The sequence below is a fragment of the Cygnus olor genome, chromosome 2 (genome assembly GCF_009769625.2).
Source record: "Cygnus olor isolate bCygOlo1 chromosome 2, bCygOlo1.pri.v2, whole genome shotgun sequence".
Taxonomy (NCBI): Eukaryota; Metazoa; Chordata; class Aves; order Anseriformes; family Anatidae; genus Cygnus; species Cygnus olor.
Genome location: NC_049170.1, coordinates 116,994,155 through 117,012,685, shown reverse-complemented (window position 1 = coordinate 117,012,685; position 18,531 = coordinate 116,994,155).

The following is an 18,531-nucleotide window of genomic DNA, read 5'->3' as shown; positions in this document are numbered from 1 at the left end:
AGCTTGGCATCAGTCCCACACAACCCCATGACATCACCAACAACCCCTTCCTACCCATCTCATCTGCACCATGCCTATCTCACAACCCTAATGCACAGCACTACTCGACTCACACCACTGTTTGCTAGGCTCCATAGCACACAGGAGGCCCCAGGGAGCATGCAGAGAAAGCATGAATCAAGGGAAAATTCGAGTCAGACATTTTCCAACCCTCCCGTCCTCGAGCCAAACAATAGCACTACTAGGCGTATCACAAAGGAGAGAGGCAACATGTGCCTCCACAGGCCTAATGGGCCTTAATGTCTGCTTCAAGAAGGGTTATCCTCTGCCACAGACTGTACTGGGTTACACGAGCTGGGCCTATAAGCCTACACAGTTAAACAGGATCAGGAGGACTCTCCAACACCCATGCACTTGGCAAAGCTTGGATGCAGAGGGAAAGCAATCAAGAACTTCCTTATGTGAGCATATCCCAGAGGCATTGCGAGAGAAGTCTTTGCTTCTGGAAGTCACATGAAACACTGGAAAAGGAGGCAGCCTTCCAACCCACCCTGACCTGATCTGCAGTCAGGAGGTTCAGAAGGAGCCCAGTTGACACTCCCAAAATTCTGATCTATCAGCTTGAAAAAGATAGGAAACATCAAGAGAAGTCTCTTTGGCCATGGCTCTCTACAGATGTCCTGTCATATCCCTGTGCCAACAGCATTTGGCTCTAATTCTCATACAACCTACAGAAGAAGGACATTCTTTGTTCTTCCCAGGCAACCTCCAAATCAAAAGCAAGAAGTGACACTCCAGGCTCTCAGGAAGACAACATGGAGGGAATAGCACAGAGATCCTTTTAACACCCCCCTCCTGACTGAAAAGAAAGGAAAAGGGAACACATTGCTCTGTCCTGTCTTGCAGGTACCCATTTGTTCAAGTGCCTTGGAGCCACCACAGTGGATAAAGAACAGCCTGCAGGCCCCAGAAGAAACCGCAGAAAGGCTGCCAGCAACTTGCCACAAGGCTGCATGCCGAATTCCAGGTTCTGCCAGCCTCTCCAGCTGTTTCACTTAAAATCAGATTGTTTGAAAATTTTTGGCAGGGTGAAGAGGTGAATTTCACGCAGCCTGGGGACACCAAGTGACTTGGATGTGCCAGTGCATGCATAGTGTGTGCCCTAGCTGATATAATAATAGTTACCTATACAAACTGAATCTATACAGATTAGGAATATTTAGGGAATAATTACCCTTTGGAATAGGTCATGAGAGCAACTTTTTTTTGTGGACCCAAGTCTCAAGTGGATATACACACTACGGACAATGTTGTGTCCCCAGTCAGTTTGGATTTCAGGTCCTATGCTTCAAATTCATTTCAGAATTCACTCAAATTTAAAAGTCATTGATATTTCCAGTTCATGTGAGAGAGCAATTCTGAGGTTTACAGCTGACCACATTTTCTTTATATTCACACTGTATAATTTTAACTCCCTCTTGACTTGCTCTGTTGCAGATTCAATTATAAAAAAAATGCTTATTTTTTAAGTGATTTATTACAATATGAAACATTAAAGACTAGTTCAATGATTGATGTGATCAGTGTAGCCATGCTAAAATCCTTGAATGAACACTGATTTACACCAGTGGGTAGTCTGGCCTTAAAATTCTTTTGTATATCTAGTATTAAGTTTTTTTAAAAGCTTTATTTTCATTTCTGTCTGACTGAACTAGCATGGGGAGGGAGGAATGGCAATGGCATTGCTCTTTGGCAGGGCTTTCTCAGCTTAAAAGCTGTTCTCATGAAACTTCCAGTTGAGTTGTTGCAGACTCAGACATTTAGTTACTGTGGTTTCAATACTCACCTCAGCCTATCGATGCTCAGTTAAAGAAACCACCAATTCCAATTCCTCTGGTAGCTCACCTATCATAGCTAGTGTAAACCAACCAGCCTTTCCCCAACAAGGAGCCTAAATTCCCTGAAGCACTGTTTCCAGATGGGGAAACTGCCTTCAGAGACACCTGTTACATCTCATAATATCAGATAGCACCACGTCTGTAATTCTACCTCGGACTCATCCTACAACTTTGTGAGTCACACTGCATGTTTCATGTACCAAGTGAACTAAAGCAAACAAACAGGAACTATTTGTATTCTTCTTATTTGTGCCAGGCTTAATAATAAATCCCTCTGGAAACACTTCCGAACAGGTAGCAGCCGGCACACAAGTTTTGGCAAGGATTTAAACTAGTCTTTACCTGTTGCAGCTGTTGGGAAATTTCTAGCTGTTGCTGGAAATGTACTTGTACCTGCATGCTGGGATTGGGAGTGTGAGCAGGTGTTTGTAAACCACAGTTATATTGCTAACTGTGCTTACTGTCTCAAAAATACTAATCATACTAGCAATGTCTGGTACCTGAAACGTCTTGCTGCAAAAAATTCTCTTTCAATTTGTCTTACCACAGCAATCAGAACTGCTCTAAGCAATAAATGCCTCTCGAGCTAATTTCTGTGTGCAGCACAATGTTACATACCCTGAAGGCCCTTTAAGATTTGACCCCTTTCACTGTTTTTCCTGCTGTCAGCCAGGACAGCAAAAGAAGAGGTGGTATGTGGGCTGAAAAGCCGAGCAGTCCTCAATCAGCCCTTTGTCTTTCATGACCAGCTTTTTATCCAGGGGCAACAGTCTTTTTCCATTACCAGTAAAAATGAACCCCCCAGTAGGGGTGATGAAGAAACAATAAAACTAATCATTAAGCAGGCCTGCTGAGGAGTGAATTCCAGTCCCAGGTCAGATCTAATTGCATTCTGACACTGAAGCAATGATCTGGTCATTTATATTAGCAATGTCATGTTTCTTTTTATTTATTTCTCTCCATTTTGTTCCCTGTCCCCATAAATAAAGAAACATAAATGTGCAGACTGATGAAAAGATGGACATGGAGATCAAAATACACACACTGTCCTGTTGTGTACTTTGCAAATTTTTAAAATACTCTCATTTTAGCCAAGACCAATTGCGGAAAAACTAAAAACAAATATAGCATTTTGGAAAATAATGAGCAACTGTAAAAAGGAGATTTAGTAAAAATTATGGTAGTATCATGGCCTATTACCAAGGAAAACTACGTACGCAGGGAAGACAAATTTAATCATGCACATAAGCACACAAAGTATATACATATGGCTGTGATTTTCAAAACCAGGAATTAGATACCTACCTTTGAGTAATTACAATAGCAATATACCACTTTTGAGCTCCGTACAGCACATGAATGCACATGGGATGCACACATATCCCTGAATATACTTTCTGATACAAGTATCTTGAGGTCCCTTTCCTCCTTTGCCACCTTCTTTTTACTGCTATCCCCATTAATGACATTTTGCCCCTGTCTGCATCGTCAGCCTCCTCCCCCACTGTTTTTGCCCAGACTCCCAGCCAGCCTCCCAGCCTGAGACTCTTCCTTCAAGAATCTAAACAAGATGCCTTTGCATCTGACTGAACACAATGGGCCCCTCTTCAAAGCCAAGCAACATTTTTCCTATCATTGTTTGCAGGGGAAGACTCACTCTGCACTCTGCTCAGATATTATGGTCACACGGGCCTTATTAACTTACGGGTAGATCTGCTGTCACAAGAGGGTTCGTACAACTGACAAGATTGCTTAATCCCTTCCTAGGTCCCTGAGCATTTGTAACAAGTTTTGTAATTGCTTTTTAAATAAAATGCCCTGACCTTGGAAACTCACTTGTGAGCCAGCTCAGTTCTCTGGCTTTTTTCCCTTCATATAGCTTTTATGACCTCTCCTATCTGGATATTGAGCCCTTTCTCAGAAGTATCTTAGTCCAATCCCCTTGATGTTATCCAGAGCTAAAAGCCCTCGGCATGTGCTTTGGATTCAATCCCTACCTGGCTGCTGTGCTCAGAGGGGCGTTGATCAAATCTGGTAACAACAAATCAGGGACCAGAAAATGTACTTGTAGAATCTGGAGTTTTTCCATTTAATTGCAAGCAGGCTTTCACAACTCATTTACTGAAGAAAACTTCCTTATCAGGTGAGGATGTGACTAACTTCCACCCAGATTTCATGTTGTGGTTCTTATCAAAAACACTTGAAAAGAATTTTCCTTTATCCATGGAATCAGCTTTCCAAAGTTGCTTTATTATTGAAAGCCACAGCATGGCACGGTGACAATTTTGCCAAGTATGTACCATGCACTTCATATTCTAGGGCTAGCAGTGAACCTTGTACCTGCCCTGGTGGTGGAGAACCAGACTAGCATAGGTATACCACAGTTAGTTTCTGGTATTAAGCTCCATGACTCTATGAAAACAGTGCCACCAGCATCCAAGCTAGCTAGTTTAGCAACTCATTTATGAGTTGCTCGTGAACATTAATCATTGTCAGGGCAGGCACACATTCCCTGATGTATTAGTGTGCCCACACTGGCTTTCTTAGTTATCTGTGGTGAATCTCTTCAAAGCTACCCATAGATGCCATGCCAAAAATCTCTGCAGTGCTCTAGGACACTTCAGCTGTGTCTGTGCAAGCATGCAGCTAGAGCCAGGCTGTGTAACCTGGGTTCTGCTTCCAATGCTGCCACTGAGTTGCTGGACAAATTTGAACAAATCATATAGCATGTGCCTATATTTCAGCCTTTCAGCTAATGTATACAGTGGAGTCCCCTACTTCTGTAGGTATTCTGTGGCTTAACAAACACAGAGTGGGCTGGATCAATGTGAAATGAAAGTGGAAAGGACTGGGACTTGCACCTAGATCTATTAACTTACCTAAGATCTAAATCACATTAAAAGCTACAAGGATTTAATTCCCAAGGTGGTGAGCACCTAAAACACCCAAAACATTATAGACATTACTGGAATGTAATTAAATACTAAATACTATTATAATAACAACTTAGCACTTTTCTTTCCAAGACTGAAAAAACATTTTGGTAAACTCCAATTAAGACTCAACTAATGAAACACCACTTCTTTGCAGTGGAGAGCAGTATATGTGTAATGGTGCGCAACAACATGACCCAACAGATTAGAGAGGAAAGTGAGGAAAATACTAGTCATCCTGCAAGTTCAGAAAGAATTAGGCAAACAGAAGGATCCCAGGTGGAACTGGGATTAGGGCACTTGAAGTAAATTAACTCTATTGCTAGAGAAATGATTGCAGAACACTTAAGTTCAGCAATTGTAAAGAAGCTTTTTAATATCTTTGCTGAAAAACACTACTCACGTCAGCAGTGTTCCCTACCTCCTATTGAGACATGAGGATCGATTCAGATGAGCATGTGCCACCTACAGATGAAACAGGTACCGCTGACTGCAGCACTTAAGGGCTGAAAGAACAACCCCAGCCCCACCAAGACAGCAGAGCAGCACCAAGCAGCAAGAGCCTCTTGCACAAATCACTTCACAGGATCCTCTTTCATCTCCATATCAAATAGCTTTCTCCCATAGTTCCACACATCTCAAAATGTGAGTGGAGGAATTTAATTACAAACAGGCTCCTTTCCTCTTATATCTGTAACTATAAGCTGTTATAAATTTTTTGTACCTTGCATAAACTATGTTCATCTTCACCAATTATATTCCCTTAATCTCCATGCCCTTCCCTAATTCTGATAAAAATATCTGAATGTTTAAATCCATTTCATTTTCCAGCATTTATGTCATTAGCACATTGAGATTTCTGTTTTCTAAAATTGTAAAGTACATCTTAAAATTACTTGCCTTTATAATTTTTAACTTTCTAAAATATAATTACACACCAGAAACTACTTTTTTCATATGTGCCAGCTAAAGCTGTAACACATTATTTATCAGAAAGAAATTTAAAACTGCAATTTCATTCTTATTAAACGTATAACACATCATATGAATATACCTACACAAATGTGATCTAGAACTAAAATTTTAACACCCTCAAATGCAAGACTGCTTGGATACTTCAAGATAAGTCTCTCGGGTCTTGAATCAATGCCCAGTGAGGGTCCATTCATTGACTGTTATTGCTTTTGTTCCACACTCTTCAAGGTAACATCAGAATATTTGGAGATATTGAAGAGTTGAATTTTTACACCCAGTTAACCTTCCCAAGTCTGGGAGAGCCTGGGCTTGTGAATGACAACCCAGAGATTATCCAGAGAATTCTTATCATATAGCACGAAAAGGTTGGCAATTTCTTACACTCTCTTTCTCTAGATCATCTTACCCAAAGGAAAGATTATTAGGAAGAGTTTCCATGTGCCATAAAAACTCTGTTCCATTTTGTGGATATCTGACCAGTATCTCCTATTCAGATATGCAGGACAGGGTCACAGCACCAAGTCTCAGGTGGGCATCAGGCACAGTGCAATAACCCTATCAAAATTTCAAAGCCCCCACTCCATTTTATTTACAGACTAACGTCTGATACTGAGCTCAGGGGAATCATTTAAACTTCAACATACATCAGGTAATGGTTTGCTTTCACTCATACAAATCACCCAAAACCTTTCCCATGACATTTGTGTTTTTAAATAGCATCACTAGGCAGATGGAGATTGGTAGACCATAGCTCTACCTCTTTAGTCAGACCATCTTCTAACTGCTGCTGGATTTGGAAATATCAAGTCTAAAATTAATATCTTCATAAAATAGTCTCATACATTGTCCCATTAGCTACCCTGAAGCTGTTGAAAATTCATATGAACATTATTTAGGAAAATAAAACAAAACAAAACATGTAAAAGAGTTATCCTTTCTATTACCAACTGCTCTGAATTTAGGAAAACTGCAATTAAATGTACTAAAAGACAATCAGGAACTTTATTAAAGCTCTGAGAACAAATCTTTACTTACAAAAGTTTAACTACAGCATTCACAATACTCTAAAAATCTAGTTTGTAGAACAGGTAGCCTGAGGTTTTCTAGTCATTTACAGTTTTTATTTACATCCATATTGACTTCATCTTTCTTTCATGGACTGAATTTCCAGAAGCTCCACTTCATAAGCCTTGCTGAAGCTTATTGTACATATGAAATGACCTGGATAAAAATGCTAGAGTCAAGACAAAAAATACAGAAGACAAAAATACCTCCTCTCCTCTTCCATCTTCCAAAAGACTTACAGAGACACAGTGTTAGAGAATATTTTACCAGTGGTTCTTTTATCTAGGAAGAAAACTAATTTAGTAATACCATTGAACAAATGACAGGTCTGATTGTCTCTTTGAGAGAAGTGAAGAAACAAAGAAACCTTGTCACACCATGTTTTTTAGGATCATGTTATTGAGCCCATAGACTTGCCAACAATTCCTCATGACTTATTCACCTCTGCAAATGATGTTATTGAACTTATATTGAGACAATGAAATTTGACTTATTCAGTGTCTGTTTCTCCTCAGTTGGCATTACAAAGAAGCCAGAATACAGTACCTAAATGCATTTAAAAAACATGAGCGCAATAAGAAGGTTTGGGGAGTACTTATTATTGGATGAGAATGATGAATAAATAGAGGACAAAAGTTACGGAGTAACTGAGATTTGTTCCAATTCTACCTCTTCTGAAGAAGCAGCAGAGGAAAGACACTTTTCAGCCTCAGCCTTTTCAGCCTCAGCCTTTTCAGCCTCAGCCTCAAACTCAAGTTTCAGTTTCAGTCTGAGTTGTCTGTTAGGATCCACCAGCCCAAGTTTACTAGAGTACAAAATGCTCCATACCAGCAGCAATGTATTACTATGTTGGGAATACCAACATGGAAAGAGAAAGCCTTTTTTATTTTCCTTACAAATGCTAAGTGTTCTTGACCATTTAAAGCAACTATTGCTGCTCTACAGTAATACCAGAATAGACAATTTTAGAATATGATCTTGCTTGTGCTGAAGGTAACCATAACTTGATTTTGGTGTGAAGGCCCTTCAGGATCACCCTTGCTCAAAGAAAAGCCAGAAGGTAAAGGTCACTTGAAGCATACTCCAAAACTGTCTTTGATAGGGATGCTGAACAATGTAAAAATGAAGTCTTTAAGCCTAGGCGCTCTACCAAGATTTACCGGGAAGCAGGCAATCTGCTGAGCGTCCATGTGCTCCTTTCCCAGATCCAAGCACCGCTCTGAAAGAGCCAGGTTCCCTCAGACCCTTTCTGCTGCCAGAGAGAGCTCTGGAAACCTCACTGGAGCTTGTTGCCTTTCCTGCAGCACCAGGTTATTAAAGGGCCTGTATTCCTCTGCCTGCCCCCACAAACATAAATCCTCGTTTTACGTTGCTTTTCCTTTAACACGGAACATAAAAGAATGTACTTTTATTGGAGTTTATCTTTGCCTGGGCTTCTAACAACCCATACTGAACACTCCATTATTATGGCCCCTTCTGGATTTAGAGGCATATAAGCTGTTTGTGCTTGGCTGCATACATTGGTATTTTTATGTTCTTACGTGTCTTTATCTGTACAGTATCTCTGAATACACTTAAAACTGCTTCAAAACACCCTAAGAATTCATTCAAATAAATCTGTAGACAAAGCAATCTGCTACACGCATATTTCCTCATTACTTGAACTTTCACATTAAGTGAAGGCTGGAGTGTTTAATTTTGGCCGTTTGTTTTAATTTGGTCATTACAGTTAAAAGGCCATGTCCCAGATTTGGCCCTGTGAAGGGATAGTTTGCTCCAGTTTAAATGGGTATGAGGCATAGCATTTTCACATCATAGAAACGCTTCTTTCTTTTTTTTCCTAATGTAAATTTTGCAATGCTAATTCCTTTCATAAGAGATGTAGGGATAAGTAGTGGTTTACAGTTCAACCTTCCCCTGGTACCCATAAATATTTATTGTTTCTTGCCCTGTTTCAAGGCACACATGAAATTCATCTTCGGGGGGGGGGGGGGGGGGGGGGGAGCAGGGAGGGAGGGAAGGGATGTGGAGGGGAGAACATCATCTTTAAAGTATAAACGTGAAGAAAACGAAAACAGATGCGTGGAGAGGAAAAGAGAAGCTGGTGGGAACACGGCAGGGCTGGCGTGCATTTTCCCTGGGAGATGGCCGCGCTTCCTCGGGCTGCCCCGCGGGCAAACGGCTCCCTGCTGACATCCTCTCAGGAGGACATGGCAGTCACCGTGGGCAGGCCCGGCTTGGCATGAGGCCGTCTGGGAAGATACCCGCTCCCCAGACAGGCCTCCAGCTCCACGCGTGCACTGTCCCCTTTCCATTTAAAGCTCCTGCCAACCAGGGAGGAAAATGTCTCCCTGTCAGGAAGCAGAAGGTTGGCCTAGGGCGGTTTGCTCTCCCAGGCCCCGCTGTCAGGCTCTGCAGCGGCATGACAGCAGCCTGCTAGAAGCGGGCACAGCCGTGTGAGGCCAAGGCTTTGCTGGCAGGGCAGCAGGCGGCAGCGGGGAGGAAGGGGGAGGAGGTGCTGGGAGGGGGACCGGGAAACTGTAACTCATTGTGGATGGGCTGGACTGGCCGGGGTGGTGAGCGCTTGCAGCCCAGCACATTCATCAACCTGCCGAGCAGCCCGACAGGCTGGAGCCACGGCTGCTCCCTCTCTCCCCATGTCAGGCGTGATCCAACCCAACTGCGCCGAGGCAGTGTGGCCCAGCGAGGCCAGCTCCGGTCAGCACAAACCATCACAGCCTGGGCAGCCCAGGTGCCCCAGCTCTTGCCGATGCGCACCCTCCTACGTGGCCTCAGTGACATAGAGCCTAATCCCCTTTCCCTCATGGCAGTTGCAGACGAGACTAATTTAACCCAGTCGTGTCCACTCTCATTAAAGGCTCTGTTTGGTTTCATTTCACCTAAATCAGCCTAGGGCCACAGGCTCCAGCAGCCCCTCTGCACCTGAGGGAAGAGCCAGGCCCCTGTGTTTCCTCCAGTAATTCAAAAGGGGCAAAGGCACTGCTCTGTTTTCTTCCATTTGATGAAGTGATTTGTGTTAAATTCTCTTATTTACTTTGCCAGTACTGCTATAATGATGTTGCTCTCTAGCACAGAGTTAGCAAATACTTCAAGCTTTGTATCAATGACTTTCTTTGCCTGCCCCCAGGAAACGCCACCATGGTGTGGTGCAGCAGGGTTCCTGCAGCACTGCTGCCGCCACCACTGCCTGCTGCTCTGCTCAGGGGCACTCTGCTTTCTCTTTGCTGGTAAAGCAAGAGCTACAAAGACCAAAATGCCCAGGCGTGAGCATGAATCTCTGCTTGCAACTTCCCCCTAGTCTTGCTTGTACCCAGCTAATGGGATGCTGGTGCAGCACATTAAGGCATTTGCTTTGCTGGTGTGCCTGATACACATCAGCTGCAACACCTAGCCCTGTCACAGGGCCTTAGCTCACAGCTTTTGCTTTAAACTTCCTGCAATTTGTCTGCTAAAGCATAGTCAGAACACTGTTTACTGATGGGGGCAGTGAGAACAATTTGTCCAATTTCAAAGATTTTGCTTGAAGGATTTCGGGTTGTTGGGTTTTTTGTTGTTTTGGTTTGCTTTGTTTTTTGGAGAGGCTGATTTAAATGATCATTTTGAAATTACATGTAACAGCACTTCCTAAATTTATGCGATTTTCCCAAAATATCAGGCCAGTTATATATCATATAAACCTATCTCTGATATATTTTCCACATCATTTCCAAATTTTTATTGACCTGTTCATTTTGTTGGAGCTCATATGTCCCAACATTCCCCCATAAAATAATGGATTTCTATATTGTTATTACTTACTATTCAGTACTGTGGCTTTTATTCTAAATGAGATGATACAAAGAAGCACGAACTACAGTTCTTTCATCTCTAAGAATCCCAATGCAATTTATAAATGTAGGTACTGCATTAGGAACGCAACGATACTCAATAGATACTTAACGTATCTTCAGTTTAAATATGTGCTCACAATCCTCCTGAAGTCAGAGGGACTTAAGCACATTATCAATATAGGGAAGGGGAGTTTTTGTAAGAACAGACTTCAAAATATTCAAAGTGCTTTCCTGCAAGTGCCTCTTAAAGGGTATTTCTGGATCAGAATTATTCTGCCAACATCAAAATGCATTTTTTTTCTGGATTGAATCAAAGTATTTAGCATATCAGGGGACGAAAGAAATGGGATTCTTTTTTCAAATGAAATGACAGGGGAGACTTTAGATGGGCAAATAGAATTATTCAAAGAGGAGTTCTGCCAAGAAAAATAGATTAACATTATTGTACTTAAAGAAATACATGGTCAAGAGCTCAGTACAATATTCATTCAGAATCTGGAAGCTCTAATGGTACCATTTTAAGTTGTGTCATCCATACAATACCAGCAAGCAAAGGCTGGTACAAAGTGTTGATTTGATCTTGATATCTGTATCTTGATACAGCGTGACAGTAATATATATTAACAGGATAAGAGAAAAGGAAGAAGTATAGGAAATCTCTCTGAAATCTGGGAGAGATTTGTACTGAAACCACTTCTTGCAATATTTTAAGGGATTTCCAAGGACCCTAACCCTCTGATACCAAGCTTGTCCTGTCGTCTTCAATGTGCAAGATGTGACAGGATAACATAACAGAATAATTCCTGTTACCTCTGATATGAAATACTATTATGCACAATGCTAAAGGTGGCTCTCATGTTTATGAATGAGCACACCTCTGCAGAGTCAGGCTCAACTCCAGCACTCTGCTTTTTCTGCACGTGTAATTAGCACTATCAGTCTAGTATTTTCTTAAGCAAAACCTCTATACCGAGGACTGCACTTTCTGTTATCAGCAGTCATACAAGTGAAGAAGCTACAGTAGCCAATTTAAAAAAATATCGTAATTGCAATCAGCAAGGGTAACTTCTGCAGCAAGGCAGGTGGGAAACCAGTTGAAGAAACAGATTTAGAGTGGTGGTGTTGCAGTTTGTAGTGTAGCTGCTGCATTCTTAAGAAATAACATCAGGCTTTTTCTGGTGTCTGGAAAACATCATCTGCTATGCAGGTACTCTCTGTCAGCTATTGCAGGACAAAGGACAATAGTGAAAGGCTACATACAATGTGTCATGCTGAAAGACTACTGTTCCATCAAACTGTTCCACTTTCAGCACTACATAATATCGGAAAACTGTTCAGGAAAAAAAAAATAGAAAATGTGAAAGCATAAAGCTATACTCTTGCTAGTGCAGCATTCTCACCAGTGCAGCAAATCTATCAAAATTTACAGAATAACTGATGAGACATATACATATACATCAGAGAAATTAATCTTGCATTACTTTTCAGAGGTGACCATACACGTGACAGCTTTGTTAAATCATTCATTGTTGATTAAAATGAGAAGTCAAAAACCTGTGAAAAGAACCTTAGAAAACCTCTTCAAAAAGTTCAGTGAAATTCCTGGCTTAAGATGAACCTATTAAAGGATGAGTATAGGCAAGTCTTGAAAAATATTTGGGGATTAATAATGCTTTACTGACATGCCAGCAGTCACACAGCAGTATTTATGCTAGGTGGCTGCCCTGTATTAAATGATACATATTAAAAAAAGTTTCAGCTAGTCAGATAATATCCAAATTATAAATAAATACAAGCAAAAATCCTAGATCTAGATACCCACAAGCTTAGATATTTATGAAAACCAAATCCAAATTTAAAATGGTTTCATAGCTAACAAAAGAATAACAAATAGCTATTGCTAGTTACTGGACCTGTCATACATTACTAATTGTGAAGCAACTTTGCCAACTCTCATGATCAGCTCGTGCTTTCTTAAAATAATCAGTATTTTTCTTGAAATTCTAGCTGCTGGATTCACGTGAATATATACAAATCTCAATTTTCTCTGTCTCATCTTTTAGCATTCCCCATCAAATTCTCAAAGTAAAGTACAGTTAAGTATGTCTTTTCTATACGGAAAGGGAAATTCAGGCCATTGTCTTACTTCCTTTATAGTCTATGAAGAAACTCCAGGTTTGTTTTCATGAAATATTTGGCACAATACCTGTGCCTGCAATGCAGTGTGTCTTATGTAAGGATACATAACCCAAACTGACTAAGATACTGCATCCTAATAAGCTATTATCCATCAAGTAAGTGGTAGTAGCTGTCTGGAGAAGTGCTCCTAGTGTGTCTAAACCGTGAGGTACTTTCAAAGTAAAGTGCTTATTCTGCAGCTGACATCAAAAGCGCCCCTGGCCCAGGAACTACAAGAGATCATGAACAGGAGCAGAATAATAGCAGAATCAGAATGTTCTGAATCTATAGTTTTTAACCTTTAACTTAGAAGAGAAATGCTCTTCTGTCTAACTGAAGTACACAGTAAAGTACACCTGGCTTCTGGACACGTAGGAAAAAAAAAATAAAAAATTTGGTCCACTGCTTCCACAGCCATTTAGTAAAATAGAAATAAACCCATTGTAACAGGAGATTGCCATAGGACCCGTATCTCCAGCTTTGCAAATGAACATGCCTTGATGTTTAATTTTCCGTGAGTTCCTCTGCATTTAGGTACCAGCAGGAGACCATTATACTGTGACAGCACTCAGTTCTGATGACATTATCTTAAACTTTTCCCAGTTGTCCGTCCTCACCCCTGTTGTGCTGCTGCCATCTATTAACATTCCACTGACAACAATGAAAGATGTTAGAGCAGGGCACGTTAACGCAGTAGCCAAGCTGGGGTGCTTTTACCTGGTTGTACACAAATGTTTGGCAGCAGCTTTATAGTTAATTAGCTGGATCACCTCGTGCCAATTCCTCACAAGGCTCTTCTGAGGTGCTTTGCATTTATAATTCATGGATTCATAGATTTTTATGGCCAGAAGAAATCATTAGATCATCTGGCCTCCCCTTCTCTATTATAAAGGCCATACAATTGCATTCACTTACTCCTGTTGTTAACCCAATTACTTGTGTTTCACTGTCTTCCAAAAAAAAGACATCCAAAGACTTCAAAAGATGGCAAAACCACTTCTCCCTTGGAAGTTTATCCCAACAACTAATCACCCTAAGTATTACACAACTAATGTAGGCTTGGGACTAATAAAGCTTAGTCCCCTATGGATTCGTGTTTCATGGTTGATTGACTTCCATGTCTAACAAGCTGTGAGCTCTGATTAAAGTTTCTTCCCATATACAGAACATTTTTAAGGCCTTTTCCCCAACTCCTTGTGGTTCCTCTGTGTTTTACTAATGTGACAACTCACATTATAGCCCTGACAGTACTTAGATCATTATAGGTCTCTGTCAGGATTCTTCTGAGAGGTTTCACGTATTCTTGACCACATGCTTTCATGAAACCTGTAGAAACTTAATTGCTTTTCAGACCTTCCCCCCCACTGCCAAGAGTGGCTGCAGTTCAGAAGTTATTTGAGGCACCTGCACATGTACATGCATGCACACATACACACAGCATGGTGACATGCATCTTTATTTCTAAATGGTTGTACCTTATTTCTTATATGTTTGAATTTTTTGCTCTCTTCCTCACTAAGCCTTTCTTCTCCTCCTCAGTATGTATTCCATCTCCATATTAGTGCCTACTAACACCCAGAATTTGCTCTGTACTTAAGACATTAATGCACTCAGTCCCCTTTTAATATGGTGTACACCTTGAGTTCCTTCTCTTTCTTACCCTATTGTATTTTGTTCCAGGTTGGAATAATTTTTATTTCCTCTTTCCATACTAGTGCCACTTTTTCCTAATGCAGATGTCATGATCTGAAGAAGGACGATATACCCAACAGTTTTTTCCATATTTTTCCAAGTATGTTAGGTGGTCCAATAAGAAAAAATAATTTAAAAAATGCAGCCTTTCCTACAAATCTTCCTCATATTCTTAGACCGCCATAGTTACAACAACATTGCTAAGAGACAAGAACAGTATGCAGTATTTTCAGTTAATCTCCCCAGTGTCAGACAGAGGTAAAAACACCTCCTTATGCTACTCACAACTCCCCGTCTTATATATCAAAGGACCACATCAGTCTTTTCCCAGAACATCTCACTGGGAACTCATGTTGAGTGACTTGTCTTCTTTGACCTCTAAATCCTTTCCAGAGCTTTCTAAGACACAGTCTTCCTATTGTTCAGAGAGAAACTGCTAACGTTCTCAAAAATACAATGCATATTACCGTAGAAGAAAGATTGATGCAAAGTATTATTTTGGATGGAAAAAAAAATCCATAGCCAAGTTTCCCAAAATCAATGTAAGAAGTAACCAACTGAAAAAAACAGATAAAATTAGGGAAACTGAACATGCTATACTGATATTAATACATTAAAGTCTTGCTTTCATATTGTTGGAAAGAGCAGAAATGAGACTTCACATGCCAATTTTAATCATTTGGTTTTGGAGGAAGGGACAGAAAAAATATTTTGCAAAGTTCTGTAATTTCCCCTCTTCTTTTACATATTTTAGACCAGCTTCATGCAGTAGTACTGATAATGGAGATTTACATGTCTGAAGCAAGTGAACTGATATTGTGTGAACCAAAATTAGAGGCCATTTTGAAAATATGAGGTTTGGCTTTGTTATACCTTCAGTAATTATGATAATAAAAATGAATTCATATCTCATAGATATGCTGAAATACATTCAGGTGAACAACTTTGAGAGTCTCAGAGAAAAGCAGATCTATATCCACTGAAAACATGTTTAATATTATTTATTTTTTACATATGGCTCTTAACTAAATTATCTCTTCCAGGGTTCTCTTTATGACGATGAACCACTGACAGTTTTGCTAATTAAAAAACTAGTCAGTTGTTTGACACTATACTCTTTTGCATCTATAATGAAATCTAATAAAGACTAAAGAGAAAACTAGTAATTTTCTTGTGGGAAAGTTGTGGCTAACTTTGACTGGGTCATTTGACAAGAAAATAAAATTAAGCGATGCTCATTTTGATGATCACACACCAGGTCCTGAGACAGCCATTCTACTTGTGGACCATCTCCTTGAAGGGCTGTCTGTCTCTAGGAAAGGACTGAGGACTCTCAGCTCCCGTCAGATAAGAAGGAACTTGCTAAGCTGAATCCTAACTTTGAGGAAACCTTTCAGGGAAAAACTTCTGAACATTCAGTTAAATGGTTTTTAGAGATAGTCCCATCTGCCTCATATAATATATAATTTATCAAAGACATAGCTGGATTTTTTTTTAGAAAAAAAAAAAAAGGATGATAATTCAGGAAAAAACGTTGGTGAAGAAAGGGTGTTGATTAGGTTTCTTTTGACTGAAGCTTGGAGATAAGATTAACTTTCAAAGTTAATCTTTATTATGATAGTAGTAACAAGTAGTTGGATGATAGACTGAAGATCTGATAACACACAAATGACTCAATGTAAAAGAAAATCAAGCCTTTTAAATGAGGGAGTTGAATGGACATTCTCTGTCCTGATAGTTCTAGTCAAGTTTAATGGCTGCAGACAGCTGACTCTGCAAACACTAATGCATAGAAATGACTTGCCTGCATCACATTATTTTCATGATCAGAACCCAATAATGGTTCATTTGTACAGTTGTTAATATTAAACAACAAATCCAATTAAAAATGAAGTTAGAAAAATTCTAAGCTGAACCCGAGGCAGTAAGAAAACTGCTGAGACTGGAAAACCAGCACTTACTCCGTTCATGGAGTTAGAAAGCCAAAGGAGGCAAACTAAGCTTCTCACTATGGAAGTTAATTAGCCCTATTTTTAGCTAAAGGGGGATTTATATTTAATATTCACCCAGGTTTTGGGTTACGATCATTTCAGATTGCAGACAATAAATAAATAAATTAATTAATTAATTAATAAAAATACCTCCTGGAAAATTTGGTTTAAGGCCTTAAACAAAACAAAACAACTAGATGAAATACTAGGGCAGCCCTAAAGATGCACAGGTATGTTCCTTCCAGCCATCCTTGAAAAAATATTTCTCATGAGATTACAAACAAAGGGCTACATTAGTGCAGGAGAGATTAATTAGTAAGAGATAATTCTAATGCATTGCACAATGCATTCATCTCCCACAGCTCAGCACATTTTACTGAATGATAATGTCAATAGCATGAGTTCTTACTGGTCAAAATCACATTTGCATGATGCCTCTCCATTTTAAAAATATAATCTTAAGAGTTTTTAACCTGCATTGAGGCAAAGGAGACATCAGTAATGCAATAAACTTTCTAACATGGGATCACTCCTGATCAGAACAATTTTCAGTTCAAATCACTATGATAATGAATATGGTGGGATTTGATTTTGATTTTGTCAGCTCTGGGAACAACCCCTTTGGAAATGTGGTCAATGGAAGCTGCAGGTGTACATCCACTCTAAAGATAATAACCTAGAAGAAAAGTTATAATTCTTCTGAAGTTAATAGGATGCTAGAACTAAAGGAAGACTTTAATTCTTCTAAACATTAGAGGAGGAAAGTTCTTGTATGAACTTACAATAGGAAAAGCAGAAATTTTAACATAACTTTTACATGGAGCCAGATGGGTTCATGAAAGATGTTCTGTTTTGTTGTTGCCTGTGACAGCAGAGGACTGTTGTCCTACAGGTTTCTTCCAATTTTATATTTCTATTAATTTATTAATTGCAAAACAATATTAATTGCAAAACAACTATTGACGTATTGACATCACTGTAACTGACAGCCCTCCATGTGTCCCAAATTTGGTCTTCTTTAGTCTTAAAATAGATATGCCAGTTATGTTCTAGATTAGGAAGTAGGATTATACATACATTTGCAAAAAAAAAAAAAATTAGTGATAGCGAATAGGGATGGAAAAATGTCACATTGCTTTGCAGTGCACAGACACAGTGACATATGAACACAACAAAATACATAGCAAAGGAGGTGTGGGAAAGAGGAGCCAGTCTAGCAGTCACTGACTGAGCAGAAATCTCTGGCAATCTTTAGCTAGGATTGTCAGATAGCTCTAAGGAAATCAAGGATAGGTATCTTTATCATGAAGCAATAAAGCTCGAAGGCAGAAGAATATTCTTGTGAATAACATCTCTCTAACCATCCCTAATAAATTGTCTTCTCCCCTTTTCCCACTCCGGTTCTCCACCCGTCCCTTCTGTTTTTCTTTAAGTGACTACACCCTTTCACCTGCTTCACCCTCACCCCTTGCCAGCTTCAGTGCTTAGAGCAATTCGGAGAGCCCTGCCAGCAAACCTCCTTCTCTGCTCACTGCCCCACCTCCTATCTGCTGTTCCATGGCCTGTCTAGAGAGACAGGCATTAGCAATGGGGCAGGTGAAACATGCTGAGAAGGCAGACGGAGGGAAGAAACAGGTTCCCAGCTGGTAGCAGACAGAGTAGGACTTAACTTTTCTCCCACGAGACCTTAGTAACCCATAGCTGGATGGAGTTGCCCTCCAGTCACTATTCATTTTCCAGAGAACATCAAAGGTCTAGCATGCTACATTATGCGCTGCTTCTTCAGAAAAAGTGAGATGCTATTGAAAAATCTGGTAACTGCAGAGCATTTTTGTCATAAAAAATATAATTGCCAATGAAGTAGCATTTAATAAAAAGAAAAAACAAAGCTCTGAGGCATTCTAAGAAAAGAAATACAGGACTAAGAATCCCTTTGTAATATAAGGAA